The sequence below is a fragment of the Petromyzon marinus genome, chromosome 1 (assembly GCF_048934315.1).
Source record: "Petromyzon marinus isolate PM22_M1 ecotype Great Lakes invasive population chromosome 1, UKy_Petmar_22M1.pri1.0, whole genome shotgun sequence".
Classification (NCBI taxonomy): domain Eukaryota; kingdom Metazoa; phylum Chordata; class Hyperoartia; order Petromyzontiformes; family Petromyzontidae; genus Petromyzon; species Petromyzon marinus.
Window position 1 is genome coordinate 32,418,067 of NC_133667.1, and position 20,858 is coordinate 32,438,924.

General features: G+C 51.7%; 1 protein-coding gene across 2 annotated transcripts in view; it reads left to right on the forward strand.

Annotated features, from left to right (window-relative positions):
• The first annotated feature begins 1,222 nt into the window (after positions 1–1,222).
• LOC116940159 (uncharacterized) overlaps positions 1,223–20,858 on the forward strand; it is a 78,775-nt gene continuing 59,139 nt past the window's right edge. The window contains exons 1-2 of one of the 2 annotated variants that reach the window (XM_076067202.1): positions 1,223–1,821; positions 2,027–2,063. The gene's annotated coding sequence lies outside the window, so the exon portion shown is untranslated. The remainder of the gene's footprint in view (positions 1,822–2,026; positions 2,064–20,858) is intronic. The other variant, XM_076067204.1, reaches the window with a different exon arrangement.

Here is a 20,858-nt window from a genome sequence, read left to right on the forward strand (position 1 = left end):
ATCGCGCGAAACGTCGCGGCCTGTTATATATATGCATTCTATGTTAGGCCACACAGTGTTGTTGGCGAGTGTGTTGAGTAGGTTCTATTAATTTTAGTTCGTGGAAGGTTTCTCTCGCGGCTTACAAAGAGAGATTTCCGAAGAGTTAGAGATACACAGAAAAATACAATTAGATGTACGCCGACAGTTACACATACATAGAGACACAAACAAAGATACCCCGTATAGCCCTAACAGACTGTAGGGGCAAGTGCTGTTAGCGAGCACCTGTGAAGGCCGGAACGGTACACGAGGGGGTGGGTGGCCAGCACCACGCCCGACCGCCTTTGTCTCCCCAGTGGCGATGTTTACACACCGCACCAGGTACTCATTTCAGGCAGAGTCGACCTATACACATACACACATACACAGAGAGAACAAAAACTCGAAAACAACCGTTTGTCAATAACATCTCCTTAAATAAAACGATTTCGAACGTTTCGGGCAATGGGTCTTCTTCAGAGTTTTGTTCACAGCTGTCAATTAAGTTGACCAAATGATCCGTCTCACACAGAGAGACGCACACACCCACGCGTCAAGCAGCCTTAACAGACTGTTGGGGAGGTGGGAGGCAACTGCTGTGAGCGAGTAGCAGGCCCCTATGAAGGCTGGAACAGCACACGAGGGGGGGGCGGGGGGGGGGGTGACCCGCACCACGCCCAGCCGTCTTTGTCTCCGCCCGTGGCGATGTTTACACCTTGCACCAGGTGCTCATTTGAGGCCGAGTAAAACCAAGGGAGACCCAGGACCGGTGCTGAAAATCGTCACCAGTGTTGGTGGTCGTGAGAGTGGGAATCGAACTCGGTCAGCCGGGTTCGTAGCGCAAACGCACGCGCTAACCGCTGCGCCACCGCTCCCTGCTACCCACGCACGCGCGCTCGCACCAATCGTCTCACGAACACCAGACGCCTGATAGGCACACGCAACCCGCAAACACTGCACTAGCACCACCACCGCCGCCACCCCCACGCAAACCACAACCATTACTCCCACCGCCTCTCTTTCTCCCTCAATTCCCAACCACATGCCACCCCCCCCCCCCCCCCCCCACTGTCAACCACCCCCCACCCTCCGCCCCCCCCCCCTACCCCAGCCATCTCAAAGGGCCCATAACTCGTACCCCCACGACACAAACCCATACAAGCAAGGACCACCACCTTCACTGCATCCTGCCCACCCCCAACACTCCCATCACCACCACGACCACCACTCCCGCCACGTCTGGGCCCGTGTGTCTGTGCGTGTTACATTAATGCGCACGCACGGGCTCTACGTTCCCACTCGAGTCGCTTTATGAGCTGCGGGACGCGACCGAGACAACAAAAGAGGATTTACACCAAAAAAAAACACTCGCGCGCGCGAGCGCACACATGAGCGAGCGAGCGAGCGAACGAGCGAGTTAGCGAGCGCGCACTACACCATGGGGGAAAGTTTCCTGGGTGTAAGTTTTTTTTTTACGTCACCCGCCCTCCCCGCAGTCATGCCCCAACCACCACGGTGGTGACGAACATGCGAAATCAACATCATCAGTTGGAGCTGCAGGCACAGAGAGAGCGAGACGCGATAACTTTCGGCTCGACGGCAATGGGAAGATGCCACGCGCTCATAAACGCGACAAGCTCACGCGACAGCTGATTCGACGGCGCGACGTCCAATGGCGAGAGAGTGTGGGCGGGCCCATGCGAACGAACCAATAAGAAGCGGGATTCAACAGATAAGCGGCTCACGATTTTCGAGCGGGACAGTTTTTTTTTTGCGATGGTTGTCTTTTAATTTCACGACGTAAGCCGGAATTCACTTTACTTATTCAGCAAAAACACACGCGTTCGTGCCGTGCTTTTAAAAGTCGACGGCATAATTTTTAGTTTTGTGTTTCAACGTGTTTGCATTTCGCTCGGTACAGTTTAGTGACTGGATTGGTAATTTAAGGGAATCAATGAGCTTAATTAACTGTGCGTGCGTGTGTTTGTGTTTACATTTCTTACAGAGTTTGGAAGAAGATCGTACGCGTACATTTGACAGAGGTGAGATGCGAATATATTTGTTTAATTGATAACTGGCCAGCGTGGTGAAGTATGGTCAAAACAACCCTCATGACCAACAAACAGTGTTGGAAGGTCTTCATCCAGCAGTTGCTTCATAGGGGGGATGTACATTATCTTCAACTTTTAGCGTTGTTTTCTGTTGTAACGTTCTGACCTGCCCCGACTGGACATCTGTGAAAAAAAAAGCTTTATAGTTCATCGGATTCCTCCAGTAATAAATAATTATTATTCTCACTCTGATCGTCGTCTGAAGGAAAAGAACCCAACGCGGCCAACCAATCACAATTCGTGCTGGGATTTACGGCGGCGTGATTGGCGGAGGGAATGTTAATGGGGGCACGGCTTGACCAAGCATGGATAAAAAAAATCATTTGCTTCTTTAAAAAAAACATATAAATGACACAATGGATAAGCTGACAATGTGTCTCCATCTCTCTCTCTCTCTGTCCATACAAAACAACATACTTTTTTAAAGAGACTAAACAATATTTGCTTGGCCTTTAACATCGGGCTGTTTACCGGCATTGATTCAAACAAGCCTGGCGCTGAAATTCGACACCGGCTCCAGAGTTTTTCTTAAAATGAATGAATTTTCCCTGAAATTATTCACTTCCATAATGGTTATTTTTATACGTACAGAGACAGATATATTTAACGAGACGTTGTCTGCTCATATATTTTGCGATATGGAGGAAGGGGCTGTGAATAGGCTTGGGTTATGTCATCGGGTTATAGGGCTTCCGATTGGCTGTACTACAGCGCCTGAGGACTGCAGCATGAGACGGCGTTGTGGTGGAACACAGAGCGGTGTGGTGGGCCACAGCGCGGTGTAGTGGGACACAGAGTGGTGTGGTGGGACACAGAGTGGTGGGGTGGTACACAGAGTGGTGTGGTGGCTCACACAGCGGTGTAGTGGGACACAGAGTGGTGGGGTGGTACACAGAGTGGTGTGGCTGAACACAGAGCGGTGTAGTGGGACACAGAGTGGTGTGGTGGGCCACAGAGTGGTGGGGTAGGACACAGAGCGGTGTGGCGGGACACAGAGCGGTGTGGTGGGACACACAGCGGTGTGGTGGGATACAGAGTAGTGTGGTGGGCCACAGCGCGGTGTAGTGGGACACAGAGCGGTGTGGTGGGACACAGAGCGGTGTGGTGGGACACAGAGTGGTGTGGTGGGACACAGAGTGGTGTGGTAGGTCACAGAGCGGTGGGGTAGGACACAGAGTGGTGTGGTGAGACACAGAGTGGTGTGGTGGGACACAGAGCGGTGTGGTGGGACACAGAGCGGTGTGGTGAGACACAGAGTGGTGTGGTGAGACACAGAGCTGATTGACAATGATAATCGCGCTGCGACAATGTAATTCTTCCGGTGGGGGTCACCGATTCGATGAATCGACACGCCGACGATCCGTTCGCGATGCAATTCAAGGATCGTTTTCCCTCTCTGTCCCCCCACCACCACCGCCACCACTCCTATGGCACTGCGCGCCCCGTTCGTAACAAGCTTGGTTCGCCTCCAATCATTAGCATAAATGTAACATTAGCATGGCATTTGCATGCGATTTGCACAAATCAAAAGGGGTCCTCGTTGTGACCCCGAAGGCGACTTACGAACGAATGCCGTCTGCGAGCACCTATTAAAGCCAAACGTAATACTGCACGCACGCGCACGCACGCGCGCACGCACGCGCACGGCGGCCCTACGATAGTCGCTCGTCAACAGCCCCCACCGCCAAACCGCCTGGCCGCAGTTGAAGTTAATTTTCCCGGGACGAGTCGATACGCGTGCGTCTCTAGCCGGCGTTCGACTGACCGAACTTGATTCGTTTTCATCGACGAAGTCCTCGGCCGTGCCTCGTCGCACTGTTGTTGTTGACGCAGTACACATTCCGACGTGTACATCTGCGGAGTGGGAATTCCTCCTCGGAATAAGACCTCGGCAGTGGATCGGTCGCGGCTGTAACGATGCTGATTGTCATGCCAAATTATTAATAGCCCGAGATATTCAAATAACGCGTGGAGTTTTTACTTTGCCGCTGGGGGGAGTTAATGGGTGACCGGATGACGAATATTGTCCGGAAACTCTTTTAAAGGGGGACAACTTTTTAGGGGGGGGGGGGTTGGGGACGCGGGGGGGGGGTGCATGGGAGGGGTTCAAGTTGTCCTGGGCTCTAAACATTTCAGAAGGGCGCTAAGAGGTCACAGCGCTGACCCAACACTGCTCACAGTCTGGGATCAACTCAGGGTTTTCCGCCGCCTGTGATTAAACCGGGTTGGTCCTTAAGTGCGGTGAGTTGATGGCCTCAGTCCGGACACAAATTACCACACACACACACAAGCGTCATCACATTAACTTCGGCTCTGCGCTTTATTCGATTAAATTACATATCTGAGAATTTCAAGACACACCGAGTTGACTGTATGTATGTACTGTATGTTGAACTTTCGCACCGTACAAAGCGAACCGCGCTAAGCGGAAGTGCGAGCTGTCATGCAGCGAGTGGCAGAGAGGGTGCGAGAGTACTTGCTGCCTTCCGTGGCGTCGATCAGAGGTCACACTGATGAAGGGCGCTCGGAAGTAGTTCTGGAACATTCCTTTCCGCGGGCCGTCCTCTACAACGGAACGCTGCGCCGTGTCGGCGAGTCCGCCGAATTTGTTTCTTGATTTCAGAAACGCGGCACTCTCGTATCACGCTCCGGATAACGTTTGAGGATAGGTCGTGTTAAGTTAGGTAGCGTTGAGGGCGGGGGGCTCCTGTCTGGATTCAAGTCCACTCTCCCTTCGCCTATTCGCCCGTGTGCGCCGCACGTGTGGAACGAGCACGTGGCGCCTCTGTGCTGGGATTTCATCGATGCCACGTGTTGTGCGGTGGTCACTAGGGGCGGCGAGGAGGAGAGGATTCTGTGACAAAAGAGGATACGATCTTTGTGCCCGACCTGCCGCGATCTTTGCCACGACCCTGTCCCCCTAAGCCTTGACATTTGACCATTGACCCTAAAGTCAGCGAGTCGTGTTCAGAGTGATTGAAAGAGGGGCGATAAATAATGGCAAAGTCCCGGCATGGATTTGCACCGAGTGGGAATTGGGTGGTGAATTTGGAATGAACTCAAGAGTTTGTGAAGGACATGACTGTAAACAATTCTGTGATTGAAGTGGCATACCGGACATCATTTTGTGGTCAACGAAAGTCAAAACCCTGCAGATCCTTCCCCAGTAATCTAGCCCGCGATCTCCCGAACTCACACACCAACCCACCCACTCACAAACCCCAGGGCACACAAATCCACCCACAGAACAACTCACCACCCAGGAGCTCACCCACCCACTTAAGCGAACCACTCACTGACCAGTCACCAAAAAAACTCATCCACCAACAACCTCACCCACCCACTACAAAAACTCACCCACCCACCAGCATACTCCTCCATCCACGAATAAACTCACCCACAAACTCACTCACCCACCACAATTCACCCACACACCACCAAACTAACCCACCCAGAAACTCACCCACCCACCCACTACAAAAACTCATCCACCCACCACCAAACTCTCCCACACACCACCAAACTTACCCACCCACAAACTCACCCATCCACTCACAAACTCACCCACCCACGATCCCACCCGTACTGTGGAAACCCAGACAGGCTCGCCTCGTGTGCCAAGAGATCCTTAATGAGCAATTAATATGTAACCCCCCCCCCCCCAAGTGCGGCAGAAGTGTAAGGAGGGAGGGTGAGGTTGTGGGAGCGGTTCGGGAGTGGGGAGAGTGGGGTGGGGGTGCAGGCGGGGGTTGGTGGGTCAGAGCAAGGGGAGCAGAAGGGTGTATGGGGGGGGGGTGATGGCGGGGAGGGAGTGGAAGGTGGCGTCTGCGATGGTTTGTGCGAGCGCGCGCGCGTGAGAAAAGTACGACAAGAACGCCGTAGTGACGTCACCGGAGTGGCATGCACGCGGGCGCCCTTGGCCGTGGCTTCAAATGGTCCATCATCCTGGTACGACGAAGGCGAAGATTCCACCCACCGCCCCACCACCACCACCACCTCTGTTAGCAAAGCGCCTTGGGCAAGTAAGGTTACCAAGAACCTATGGCGCACGAACGGGGTGGATGGTCAACACAAGGCCCCAGCCGCTAATGTTTTCGCACCGCGCCAGGTGCTCGTTCGTGACCGAGCCGATCTCAGGGAGAGGCCGAGGATCGGTCTGGAAAATCGTCCCTCCGGTTTGCAGTACCGCGCGGCAACCACTGCGTCACACAGAGACGAGGCGAAGATCCCCCCCCGTGTAGCATCAACAGATTGTTGGGGCTGCGAGCGGGGATCGACCGAGGGTTCTCGGCTGAGTGCGCTAACCACAACGCCACCGCTCCAATTGTCTTGTACACACACACACGACACACATGTGCGTCGTGTGTGTGCAGCAGGTTGATGTGAACAAAAAAACAAACACGTAAAATCTGTCCGGAGGGTTCGAGTGACGCCACTGTCCGACTGTCTGTTACAACGACAATGTTGTACGGCTATTTGTGGCTGTCTATGTCCCTGTAACTGTCTTTGTGAGCTATCGATTTGTTTGTGTAACTGTTTGTATGGGAGCGGTAGTGTGTTGTGTGTGTGTGCATAACTGTGCGTGTGTGTTCATGTGCTCTACGAAACCGACGAGCCGAGTTCGACTCCCGCTCACGGCCAGCACCAGAAACGGCAACGATCTGAACCGATCCTGTGCATCCTCTAGGTCGACTCAGCCTCAAATCAATATACATATATATGGAACTAATACGTATACTTCTTGTTTATTTTGTATACTTTAAGTGTAATTGACGTCATCTTCACGCGGCAAATTGTGCTGTGAAGGGCGCTACGTTAAATCAACTTTGATTGATCGATTGAAATCAATCACGAGCTCGGGGCCCTAAAGTCACAGCGGAGCTTTGGGGATCGAATCCGGATTTCATCCGCGCGTGATTTCAACCTTCGCCCGGTGAGCAGCTGATGGTCTCAGCCTGGCCGCGCACTCCACGCGCAACCGAACGATTTCGTAAAAAAAATAACAATAGTCGGGTTGTCACTTAATGTGGCCCAACTATAATTATAATAATGCATTTTTTTACGTATCGCTTTCTCCCTTTTTAACACGTAGGCTTTCGCGACCAATATCCATAATAAATGTGCGGGGTTTTTGTTTGGGGCGGGGGGGATGAGATCGCGTAAATATCAATGCGTCGTTAAACCCGCCCACCACCCGACACAATTAGTAAGGGTTTGTGAGGGAAGGAGAAAGTGTCGATTGGTTACTACTCCAGCACACCGGTGTGTTGGAGAGTAAAGCCGCAACAACATTTACCATTCGAGTACTGTGACGTTTCGCCGGTGATTACGGAAACCAGCTTCGCCAGGCGTTCAGCCACAATTGTGAAGAAGTCCCCCTGTTTCGCTCCGAAATAACAGCGAGTTAAGGTGATGGCATCACTGCGAGTCTTGCAGGTGCGAACACCATGCGTGGGTGGGTGGGGAAGGTTAATGTCGTCACCGTCAGCCCTTCTGTATAATCATAAGTTAGCCATTATGTGTAAGCATAAGCCAGACATTTTTGCTTCGGTCTAAAAAGCTTCCGCATGGTCTTGGAACCAACGTCCCTGCCGGGCCCGGCCGATGTGCCACACGACTGGTAGACACTGTTGCGCTCTGCAGGGCAGCTCATTACCACTGCCCTCTCAGCCTCGGCTCTTCCGCTCGATGCTGGGGGAGCTTTGTGCCTCGTCGACTGTTGCCCCAAGCATCTGGAAGTCCGGGCCGGCGGTGATCCGGCACGCTTACGAGCCTCGATGTGTTGTTTAAGAGGGGGGGGGAGCGCGAGACTGATCGATTTTTCACTTAAACATTATTTTATTGTCTTTGCATTTTATTGCTGCGTGCGATGTTTTGATACCCCCCCCCCCCCCCCCCGAGTGCAGGTGATATTTACATTTAAAATGAATACGGTTTACCGTTACGGTGATATAATATATCTAACAAAATATAATCCCTTTTTTCTGGACACCTTCCACCGTTATGCACCAAACACCAGTCTCGTTCTGTGTCCCACGCGAATACTTTCACGCGAAAAAAGGTTCCCGTGCCAAACGGGCCAACGCTCGGATTTAACAAAGGACTCTTTTTGGCCTCTGCATGCTTCGCGTGAGGAACATCGGCGGGCGGGGGAGAGAGGAGGAGGGGGGGGCGAAGTCCCCAATTGTTAAACAATGCTTTTCATATGTTGTTGTTTTCTCTCCCACAGTTATATTTTGATTGGAGTCGTTTATTTCAGCAGGAAGGGCCCCAGTAAGCTGTTTAAGGCCCTTCCATAATACAGCGGGGGTGGGGTTGGGGTTCGATTTCGTGAATGTAAATGTGTTGTTAAATCCGCCACCACCCGACATAGCCAATTAGTGAGGTTTGTCACGTAAACAGAACGTGCCAATTCGTTACTCGTACAGCACACCGGTGTGTTGGAGAGCAAATCCACAACATTTACAATCTGAGTCCGACGTTTCACGGGCGTCCTGCGACGGTAACAGATGTTGTTACTGCACGGAGCAGATCTTAGTTGTATTCTGCATGGCTACAGAGGCCTCGATGCAAAGAGCGCGTATTATTCCACGTGCTTCACACATTACAGGAGTAGGCAATCGGTAGAAAACGAACATATATTTAAATATATACAAAGCGTGACCGCTAAAATAATGGAAGAACACATTTATAATTTAACAAAGCAAACACGATCATCTTCTTGGTCCTTTCGGTAAAGTCACGTAGAAGGGAAATAATAAAATAATGAAAATAAAACACCGGAAGAACCAAGAAGATGAATCCCTGCAGTCACGAAAGCTTTAAATCGAAATCAAACACGATCAGTAATCGGGAACTAGTGGTGCGATCCACACGCACAGACAGACTCGGGCTCACGCCTCTCTGCTGATAATTATGTACGACAGCTACATCTTCACGAAGGACCTTGAGTTTGAGCATCTAGCGGAGGTAAACAGCCACAACCTTGGAGTCGACGATATTTTTTGGAATTCTCTCCGTTCCCACTTTTTCTAAGAGCATCGTTTGGAATCGCGCGCGGATCGCCGACGTGTGATCCGCGCATGGACTGTTCCATTGGTCGCTTGTCGCAGCGTTGGGTTTCGGGGTCGTGTTGTGGCCGATGGCCTCGCCCCTGCGGTAGATCGTGACCAGGGCGGTTGACTACGGTGCGAACGTCCACCCTCTTGCACGGGCACAAGCGTCGCGGTGACGTCATCGCCACTTAGTGGTTGTTGTGGTTTTGTGGTTGTCTGTGGCTCTGTGGTGTCGGGGCTGAGCTGTACACGTGTCACCGTTCGTGGGGCGGTTTGCGGTCAGGGTTTAATATCGGGGGTAAGACTGGCGTTGTGGGTCTTCTCTCGCGCACGCGTAAACGAGACCGCGTGACTCGAAATCCCCGGGTCTCTCCACTGGCTGCCCACCAACCCTCGATGATCACCACCATCATTGTCATTATAATCATCGCCGTCGTCGTAGAATTCGTCGTAATTTTGCGTGCCGGCGTCATGGTTTCAAATTTGTCAAATTCGAGAAACTTCCCGCAATTATCCAATCAGCCAAATTTGTTAATTAATTTAACCACCATCATTAAGTCACCACCACCATTCTACCACTATAATTATTTATATTATTATTATCACCATCATCATCTCGAAACAACAATGCCCTGTCTCATACGCCTATAGCGCGTAACGATGCACTCACATAGTTTACATCGATGCGTTAAGATCATGGGTCATGCGGACATCTGTTTTGTTTTATAACTTAAATTTAGATTGGTAATCCGCGGTTCCCGAGTCACCAATTCGTTAATTCCAGGGCCGGTTTGTTTGTATGTTCGGCCACGTAATTAATGATCTGATCCGGACGATTTTATGTCGCGAGATCAGTGCCGGATGAAGCTCGTGCGGGGCCTGTAGCATGATGTTATAAAGGGGACCTAAATTTTTTTTAAAAAACACATACATATTAAAAAATACATTTTTAACTTGCATAGTAAAGTAATTATATTTTTTTCATTTGTTATACAGCCAGATAATACGATACATCGTTAACCTTAAACACCCAGTCGTTCATAAAATTTGAAGACGGCATAGTACTATAGTAATAGAGCCAGTGCAGAATCACTGAACCGGAATTGATAGATCTTGACTTAAAGCTTTCGTGACTGCAGGAATTCATATTCTTTGGGTATTTCGGTAAAGCCACGTGGCTTTACCGAAAAACCCAAAGAATCGGAATTGATCGCTTGAAAGCATTTAGCGCGGGGCCCTTGAAAGTGCGGGGCCCGTAGCATATGTAGGTAGCTACCTTTGCTGCTGGCATTATCTAGCACCGCGTGCGATCCTTCACCACCCGACACAGCCAAACAAAAGGAAATGCACCACGCGCACCGTCGATCGTTGAAAGCGCCAATTCTTATCGTTTCGTCTCACGGGTAAAGTTTCAGCTGAGCTCACCGGTAAAGTGAGATGAACGTGTCCCCATGGTTACCTTTCTAATTACATGGTGGCCCAAAAGTCAGGACACATTGGGGTTATTTCATTTATTTTAACACTGGCATAGCAATTTTTATTGTGCATTTTTTAAAGAAACATTTCAATCTATTGTTATATCAGTTTTTTTCTTCTTCTTCTTCTTCCTGTGGGGGGGGGGTCACCTCAAATCCGTAGCTTTACAAAACTCGACAAAGAACCCCGAATGAATTGAAACCAAACATAACTTCTGAATGTTCAAACATTACACAGCTGTAATTTTTGTTATACAAAAAAAGTCCAAAATGAATTTCAAAAGATAACGCATGCGTCGTGCATTTATGTTAATGGGAGACAGTTTGAACATTTGTAAAAAAACAATTAAATAACCCGATACAATTTGTTAAAATAAATATAATTACCCCGATGTGCCCTGACTTTTTGGTGGGTTGTGCAACCGGTGCCCGGGGCTGGAGCTGGAGTCAAACCCGGGGGAGGGCAATCCAAGGCCAGTTTGAAGTGTTATTTACGGGAAACAACAAATTATATATAGATGTCATAGGTCAGGGGTCTCCCATTATAGTTCTCTAAAATAAATTTACAAAGGTCTCATAGTCCAAAAAGACGTGCGTGTATTTTATTCTCCGTGGGGTATCGCCTGGTTTAATGCAACACATCAGTGCAATGTCATACGTATATATCGCCAAGGCATTGCGGATGTAAATGCTAATGGTGTTCTAGAAGGATTAGAAAGCTGAAATAGGGCACAAACACGCTTGACTATACGCATATAATTATTACTAGAATCTCACAAACATTAATATATACGTAACTCGCAAACCCACGCGTCCTTCTGACGTGGCCGTCCATTCCCCTTCCGTCCGGACGTGAAAGCCAGCCAGCGAAACTTTCTTTATATATATAAAAGAAAAAAATAGTATTATATTATATGATATGGGCCTCCAAAAATTAAGTGCCAAGTTACTCGTCTGCCGTGGAGTGCGACACTAAAGCTAGTAGAAAGCTCGCCAAACCTCTACCCCCCCACTCTAACCCCGCTAGGATGGGGGATCGATCGCGCAGTGGTTAGCAACACTACACTACGAACCTGCAGCCCCTGCCCCCCCCCCCCCCGTCACCACTCCCTGCAACCTCTCCCCGGAGTTCAATTCCCGGCCACGGCGAGGATCCAGCGCTGCCGGAGGTTGACGTCTGACACGCGTATGCACCTCGCCGCTTGACGAACCGTCACTGACCAGCGTGGTGAAGTATGGTCAAATAACCCCCATGGTCGACACGGCGTGGCGCTACATTCATCCAGCAGTAGATTGACAAAGGGCTGTGTATACAGTATATATGTGTACACGCATAAGCGCTATAACTATTGCATTAGTAGTACACATTTAAGCTGCTATCACTGATAACGTCACTGATACGCCGTTATCACTGATAACAGCTACTCTCAGTTACTTCTCGCTAGATTGTAAGTTGTACGCAAAAGGACGATGTTCGCTCAATATTGGTGCCATTCCACGTTCTTGCGGCGGGAGCCAGCGTATCGGTCGGATGGTTAACGTTGCTGCGTACTGCCTCGCGATTTGTTCACCCGTCTACTAGTTCTGATTTTATCGACCTCTGTTGGATGATGATGGGTGATGCTAATTCTGCTGCTGATAATTATCATTGATTGATGATGATGATGATAATGACGAGGTAGCGGTGATAGATCTTCCATTGATGATGACGAACAATGAATAGTTGTAGTGTAGTGGTGGTGCGACTGTTGTTGTTGTTTAGGTCGACTCAGCCTCAAATGAGTACCTGGTGCGGTGTGTAAACATCGCCACTGGGGAGACAAAGGCGGCCGCGCGTGGTGCTGGCCACCCATCCTCTCGCCAACAGCACTTGCTCCTACAGTCCGTTAAGGCTATACGGGAGATATTTGTCTTGGCATTGATAAGGATGGTTATTGCAGTCGTAGTGGTGGTTGTTGTTGTGGATGGTAGTGATGATGGTGCAAATGATATTCTTAATTATAATTAAGGGCGATAGCGGCGGTGATGGCGCTGCTGCTGATGGTGTTAGCAATGCTGCTGATAATATTGCTGCTAATGATGCTGCTGATGATGATTATAATGAAGGAAGAAGGTTCTGGGGTGGTGTTCTTGCTGCTAGTGACGATATCAATGGTCGTAGTAGTCGTAGTGCCGCTGTAATTGTTGTTGATGATGACGAATGGGGTGGATATGTATTAGGTACGTTGAACTTATTTCGCACCGTACGCAGCCGACTGTGATAATCGGAGGTGCAAACTGAACGCACACAAACACACAACAAAGGAACGTTAAATAGTAATCAGGTAACGTCTATGGGGGTCTCTATGTGGGTCTATGGATCTCCGTACGAGTCGATTAAATACGGCGCAGAGCCGCGTATTGTCTCAACGCGAGCGCAACTCGACAGAGTCTAGGTGGAGGAGAGAGGGTGGGCCGGGTGTTGTCTCCGCGTGAGTCCACGTGTTTCTGTGCGAGTCCACAGACATTTACAGTGCGCGTCCACGCACCGTCTCAATCGGAGCGCATCTCGTGCAATCCAGAGAGAGACAGAGAGACAGAGGAAGAGAGAGACAGAGGAAGAGAGAGAGAGACAGAGAGACAGAGGAAGAGAGAGACAGAGGAAGAGAGAGACAGAGGAAGAGAGAGAGAGAGGAAGAGAGAGACAGAGGAAGAGAGAGACAGAGGAAGAGAGAGAGAGAGGAAGATAGAGAGACAGAGGAAGAGAGAGACAGAGGAAGAGAGAGACAGAGGAAGAGAGAGACAGAGACAGAGAGAGACAGAGGAAGAGAGAGAGACAGAGGAAGAGAGAGACAGAGGAAGAGAGAGACAGAGAGAGACAGAGGAAGAGAGAGACAGAGGAAGAGAGAGAGACAGAGGAAGAGAGAGACAGAGACAGAGAGAGACAGAGGAAGAGAGAGACAGAGGAAGAGAGAGACAGAGGAAGAGAGAGACAGAGAGAGACAGAGGAAGAGAGAGACAGAGGAAGAGAGAGACAGAGGAAAAGAGAGACAGAGGAAGAGAGACAGAGGAAGAGAGACAGAGGAAGAGAGAGAGACAGAGAGAGAGACAGAGGAAGAGAGAGACAGAGGAAGAGAGAGACAGAGGAAGAGAGAGACAGAGGAAGAGAGAGACAGAGAGACAGAGGAAGAGAGGGACAGAGGAAGAGAGAGACAGAGGAAGAGAGAGACAGAGGAAGAGAGACAGAGGAAGAGAGACAGATGAAGAGAGAGACAGAGAGAGAGACAGAGGAAGAGAGAGACAGAGGAAGAGAGAAAGAGAGACAGAGGAAGAGAGAGACAGAGGAAGAGAGAGAGACAGAGGAAGAGAGAGAGAGACAGAGGAAGAGAGAGACAGAGGAAGAGAGAGGCACAGAGAGAGAGAGAGAGAGACAGAGGAAGAGAGACAGAGGAAGAGAGAGACAGAGGAAGAGAGAGACAGAGAGAGAGACAGAGGAAGAGAGACAGAGGAAGAGAGAGACAGAGGAAGAGAGATACAGAGGAAGAGAGAGACAGAGGAAGAGAGAGACAGAGAGAGACAGAGGAAGAGAGAGACAGAGGAAGAGTGAGACAGAGGAAGAGAGAGACAGAGGAAGAGAGAGACAGAGGAAGAGAGAGACAGAGGAAGAGAGAGAGACAGAGGAAGAGAGAGACAGAGTCAGTCGCTCGGTTGGTCTCTGCGCGAGATTGCCGGCCTCCGCGTGACTCTCCGACGGTTCTCTCCGCCGCAATCTGCCATGAGCGTCGACTCGCGCTGCTGACGAGCGGCGCATGGTCGGCGCGTTCATTTCGCGACGGCGAGGAGGCGGTAGCGACTCAACCACAGGCAGAGGATGCGGACAGAGGAGGAGGTGGTGGTGGAGGGTGGAGGGTGGGTGGGGTATTGAGCTTGGACTTGAACTGGGGCAGGGAGCGTTAGAGCCTCCCGTGATTGATTCTTCTCCACGCATGTCCCGTGGCTCTCTACGCGAGTCTATGGAGGATTGGGGGGGGGGGGGGTCTCTGCGCGAGTCTACATGTTATACAGTGAGACGTACACTGTACAGGGTCCCAATGCGACTGCGCATTTTGTCATTCTGTACACAGGAGACAGTCGGGCACAGACGGGGAAGGCCTTTTGCTTGACATTAGGATTTGAACAGCCACACGGAGTCGACAACACGGGGAACTCGGGGATGGAACGGGGATCCAGACTATGGGATCAGCATCGGATCATCATCACCATCATCATCATATCCCGATCATCACCGCCATCATCGTATTACGATCACCATCATCATTATCATATACCGATCATCATCGTAATATCCCGATCATTATCGTTATCATATCCCCGATCATCATCATATCCCGATCATCATCATCATTTTCTGATCATCGTCATCATATCCCGATCAGCATCCTGATATCCCGATTATCCTCATAATATCCGGATCATCATTTCCATCATCATATCCCGATCATAATCATCATCGTCATTATATCCTTATCATCGCTCCCATCATCATCATCATCATCATATCCCGATAATCAAGAACATCATCATATCCCGATATCACCACCATCATCGTACACCGACGATCTTCATCCGCGCGTTTTAAATTATTCGGAGCCCAATCAACAAATCCGTGGTGTGGGTGGGGAGACGAAACACAACGACTTTGCTTCGTAATATCAAAACACAAAAAATTACAAAAACGTAAAAAAAAATCACCTAAGCAGCATACAGTTCGCTTTTTTGCGCGCGTTAAGATTACACGCAGACGTATACTGTATCACCATAGCACGGCGTTTGTGTACATTGCGTATGATGATGATTAGTATTAGTATTTGCGTTATACATGTACACACACTGCGGATAAATGTAAATGTAGTCTCGTGGCGAATGGAGGATGGAGGGGGGGATGGAGGGGAGGGGGGATGGAGGGCAGGGGGGGATGCAGGGGAGGGGGGATGGAGGGGAGGGGGGATAGAGGGGAGGGGGGATGGAGGGGAGGGGGGATGGAGGGGAGCGGGGATGGAGGGGAGGGGGGATGGAGGGGAGGGGGGGACAATAGCCCCGCAGGTTCGACACCGCGGCTCCTACGCGGAGGAGCCGGGCGAGAAGAGCGCGCATGCGCACACCGGCCGAGCGCGCGTCAAATTAAATATTTCATTAATTAATGGACAGGATGTGATTAATGGGTTAGACTCATTTTTTTTCTTCACCCACAAGCTCCTCCCCCTACCCCCTACCTCCCCCCCCCACAAAGCCACCGCCCCCCCCAAACACCCCCACCCCTTCCCCCTAGACCCCCACCCACCCAACCACCCTCCCATTTCCTCCTCCATCTCGCCACCGCCCACCTTCTCCAGCCACCCCCAACCCACCACCACCCTATCACAGACCAATGGCACCGTCTCCGCTCGGCCGGCCTCGCTCCTCGTAAAGCCTCGGCCGAGAGGTGACGTCACGCGGCTGCACGCTTCTCCTCTCTGCGCGCGCGCCCTGCGCGGTGAGCGGACGTGGGTTGCGGTCAACCGATGAGCAGAGGGAATATTCATCGCGAATGGGAGGGGTGGGCGGCGGGGGCAGGGAGAGGATGGGGCGAAGGGAGGGAGATGAAGGGAAGGAGGAGGGAAGGAGGCTGAGGGAGGGAGGCCAGGGGGAGGAGGAGGAGGAGCGGGAGAATGGATGCGTAAAGACGAGGAGAGCGAGACTCGTCATATGGTGCTCGCGTGAATCGCGAACATCCTCTATTGGAAATCCGTGGAAGCACCCCCCCCCCCCCTCCCATACCCAACACTCCCGCCTCTCAAAACCCATCCAGCCCACCCATCCACCCACCCAACCCGCCAAGCCCACGCCCATTGCCGCCGTTTCGTCCTCCGAGGGTTTACGTATCTCGGTTACTACGCATTTCGCATGGCATGTTTTCTGCTATTTGCGGGGGTTCTTTGGGGTGAGGATCGGACCGAGACATTTCGTCGGACGCGTGCCGTGGAGTTTAAAAACAAAACCACGCCACATAAACGTTTCCCCGATTATTTTTGCAATCGCGTTCACGACGTTGACCTGACGGATGTTTTTTTTATTAACATTTTTTTTATGGCTGTTAGAATTTGTTTTATGCAACCGGAGCTTCCGCAGGTTTCTACGATGATGATCATGATTTTGTTCCTCTGTAGACCCGTGACTCACGCGGTGTACAGTCCCCCCCCCTTCATTCCTTATCCAAGCATCTCCCGCCAATAATAAAATAACCATACAATATCATTGCCGGCCATGATCAATCCACTACTGGATTAAGGATCGGGACAACTCCCCCCCCCCCAACACCACCACCACCACCTAACCACGATGCATAAATCCAGCCAGCCACCCGCAACACCACGAGGCGATTTTATCGCTCCATCTCTCGCGCGGTGGACGCGCTCTCGAACGCGTTCCGTTCGATTGCCCCCCCCCCCTACTCCGTGATGATTCCTGGCCACCGTGCATCGATCGCAGTGCTCTGTCCAAGCGACAATTACTTCCCCTAAATAAATGCAATGCTTCGGAAATAAATACTGCATTAAAATACTACGGGAGAAGAACGGAATATCTATTGAACTCATGAAGCGATCAACTAAAACTATGAACGATTTTTTTTATTTTACCAGGTAAGGCCCACTGAGCTTTACAGCTCTTATTCAGAAGCGACCTGGCAATCACAAATTATAGCTCAACGAAGTGGCTTATCATCACGTGGAAATCTATAGCAGCCAAATGCTCTAAACGCACGTTGATTTTGAATGTGGAGGGGGGAAACCGGACGACTCGGAGAAAATTTACACTCAAAATATACAGCAGCAGGCGTCAAGATCGGGATCGACCCCACGACCTCCTGCATACCAGGCGAGGTAGTTAACATCTCTTAGCCACAGCGAGATGTCCGCATCTGGAAGCCTTCCTCTGGCACACGAAGATCTGCTGGACTCATTCAGAGCTGCCAATCGATTTTAAATTCGGGAAACCTCTTGACGTGCTTCTGGCTTTCTCCAATTCCCGGAGAAGCTCCCAGCACGTGTGCCGAAACGTCGGACATCAATCGAGCCGAAAGGACATCGGGAGAGCCGCACGGCACACGGCCGCGCAATCACCACGCGGTGGGATTTATAATCGCTTGGAATATTTCGGCGGCAATTATTGCCCTTCTCTACTTCTCCGCCGTGTTTGTTCTGACATTGCCATTCTTGGGCCATACTTCCCCACAAACCGCTCAGTCAGTCCAGGTTTTGGATGGGGAAAGTGCCCAGGACCGGCGGGGGTGGGGGGGGGGAGACGGGGGGGGGGACTCACCACAGCAATTAGCCACGTTTCGGAATCGAACTCAGCAGCTCCTCCCACCCCAGTACGTACGCGAGGCACTGCGCCACCGCTCTAGAGAAATACGCGCGTGTGTGTGCGTGTGCGTGCGTGTGTGTGCGCGTGGGGAGAGGAGTGTGTGCGTGTGTGTGCGTGGGGAGAGGGGTGTGTGCGTGTATGTGTGTGCGTGGGGAGAGGGGTGTGTGCGTGTGTGTGCGCGTGGGGAGAGGGGTGTGTGCGTGTGTGTGTGCGTGTGGGGAGAGGAGTGCGTGTGTGTGTGTGCGTGCGTGTGTGTGCGTGGGGAGAGGAGTGTGTGCATGTGTGTGTGCGTGGGGAGAGGAGTGTGTGCGTGTGTGCGCGTGGGGAGAAGAGTGTGTGCGTGTGTGTGCGCGTGGGGAGAGGAGTGTGTGCGTGTATGTGTGTGCGTGTGCGCGTGGGGAGAGGGGTGTGTGCATGTGTGTGTGCGTGGGGAGAGGAGTGTGTGCATGTGTGTGTGTGCGTGGGGAGAAGAGTGTGTGCGTGTGTGTGCGCGTGGGGAGAGGAGTGCGCGCGCTGCGCTACGAAGCCCCGGCCTACCGAGTTCGATTCCCACTCACGGCCAACACCGGTGACGATTACTTGAACCGGTTGTGGCCCTCCCCTGGGATCGAGTACCTGGGCACGATGTGTAAGCATTGCCACGCGAGAGACAAAGGCGGCCGGGCGTGGTGGTGTCCACCCACTCCCCCCCCCCCTCTTCGTGTGCCACATTGTCGACCTTCACAGGTGCGACTCGCGAACGGCACTTGGCCACACAGCCTGTTAAGGCTCTGCGGGGGAGGATGTTTGGGGGATCTTTGTCTTTGTGTGTCCTAAGAGTTGATTAAACAGTCCGGCACCCCCACCCCACTTCGCGCGCCCACCACAGCGACCAACTCATTGCGCCACCCACAAGGGCCTCCTCGTTCACCCTTCCAAGTGCGAGCGGGCGCGGGGCCTCGCGTGTTTTACGACTTCTCAGCGCCAAGCGGAGCTGGGGGTGGTGGGGGCTCAACCGGTGCCGGTAAACAAACACCGGGCCATGGGGGTCAACGGCGTGGCGAGACCCCGAGGAGTGGGAGGTGATGAGAGGGGGTTGGAGGGGGGGGGGTCGCCCCCGGGGCTTCCACCCCCCCGCGCTCCCACCGTGACCCAAGGGCGTGACCCCCCTGGTGTCTCCCGAGATCGATCGAACTCACCCCCCCCCCGCCGCCCCGCCTCTCCACCGCCCCCCCCCCGCCACTAACGACAAATCAATCGACTGGGAAGTGTTTGGAGAGGCGGGGCTAGCGCGGGGGGCAAAGGCGGATGGACGCGAGCACGTGGCACGTGTGGTTGAGAAGGGCCGTGATGATTACGGCCATGACGGTGACGATGATTGATGACGTTGAGGATAATAATGGCGTTGATGTTGGTGATGATGATGGCTGTGGTCGGGAGTGGTGGTTGCGGTGCGAGTGATAATGATGGTGATGATGGTCGTAATCGTGGTGGTGGTGGTGACGATGGTGGTAGTGGTGACGATGGTTATGGTGGTTGTAGGCGTGGCGATTTGGTTGTGGCGACAGTGGTGGTGTTAATCATCGTAGTGGTGGCGGTTGTGACGGTCTTGGTGGTGGTGATGCTGATGGTGGTGGTCATTGCCTCAAATGAGTACCTGGTGCGGTGTGTAAACATCGCCACGAGGGAGACAAAGGCGGCCGAGCGTGGAGCTGGTCACCCACCCCCTTCGTATACCGTTCCGGCCTTCAAAGGTACCACTCGCTAACAGCACTTGCTCCTACAGTCTGTCAAGGCTACAGGGGGGGGGGGCTCTTTGTCTTTGATGATGATGATAATGATGGTGGTGCACCTCTTTAAGCCGGTGGCACGCAGACTGGGGTTGGTGGATCACGCAGAGATTGCGCTGCGACCGCCAAAAGTAAACAGGGAACACAACGTGAAAGAGATGATAGTATTTGACTTAAAGCTTTGGTGACTGCAGGAATTCATATTCTTTGGGTCTTTTGGTAAAGTCACGTAGATAGGTTCAAAGAAAATAAGAAAAACTACGACGTTTCTATCGCAGCACAAGCGGTCGTCATCAGGAAAAGGGGGTTAGCCTCTAAAGGCAAACTGTTTATAAAGGTTTAAAAATAGGCGTAGCCCAAGTGTCAGCGGCATGGGCTGGGTAGCTAATGTTAATGTAAGGGAAGTTGCTGATAGAGATGATGGATGATGTTGGTAGTGATGGTGCTGGTAGTGGGCTTCCACCAATCAAGGGAGTGGGCAGTAATGGTCCTGGTGGTTGGCTTCCACTAATTAAAGGTGGAAGCCAACCACCAGTTTAAGTCATGACTGGCTGTGGTGTTTCCATTTTAGACCTGGCAGCCCTTTAATTGGTGGAAGCCCACCACCAGCACCATCACTACCAACAACATCCATCACCTCTAGCAGCAACTTACATTAACATTAGCTACCCAGCCCATGCCGCTGACACTTGGGCTACGCCTATTTTTAAACCTTTATAAACAGTTTGCCTTTAGAGGCTAACCCCCTTTTCCTGATGACGACCGCTTGTGCTACGATCGAAACGTCGTAGTTTTTTTTTCCATATTATTTTCTTTGAACCTATCTACGTGACTTTACCGAAAGACCCAAAGAATGTGAATTCCTGTAGTCACCAAAGCTTTAAGTCATGAAAGAGATCGTGGGGGTGGGGGCGGGGGGGGGGGTGGGGGGAGTTGGGAATATTGTGAGGGGGCGGAATAAACTAGCCAATCAGAGACTCGCCCCAGCTGTAGCCCTAACGGACTACACAGAGGAGGGACGCACGTGGCAGGCGTAGAGGTGGT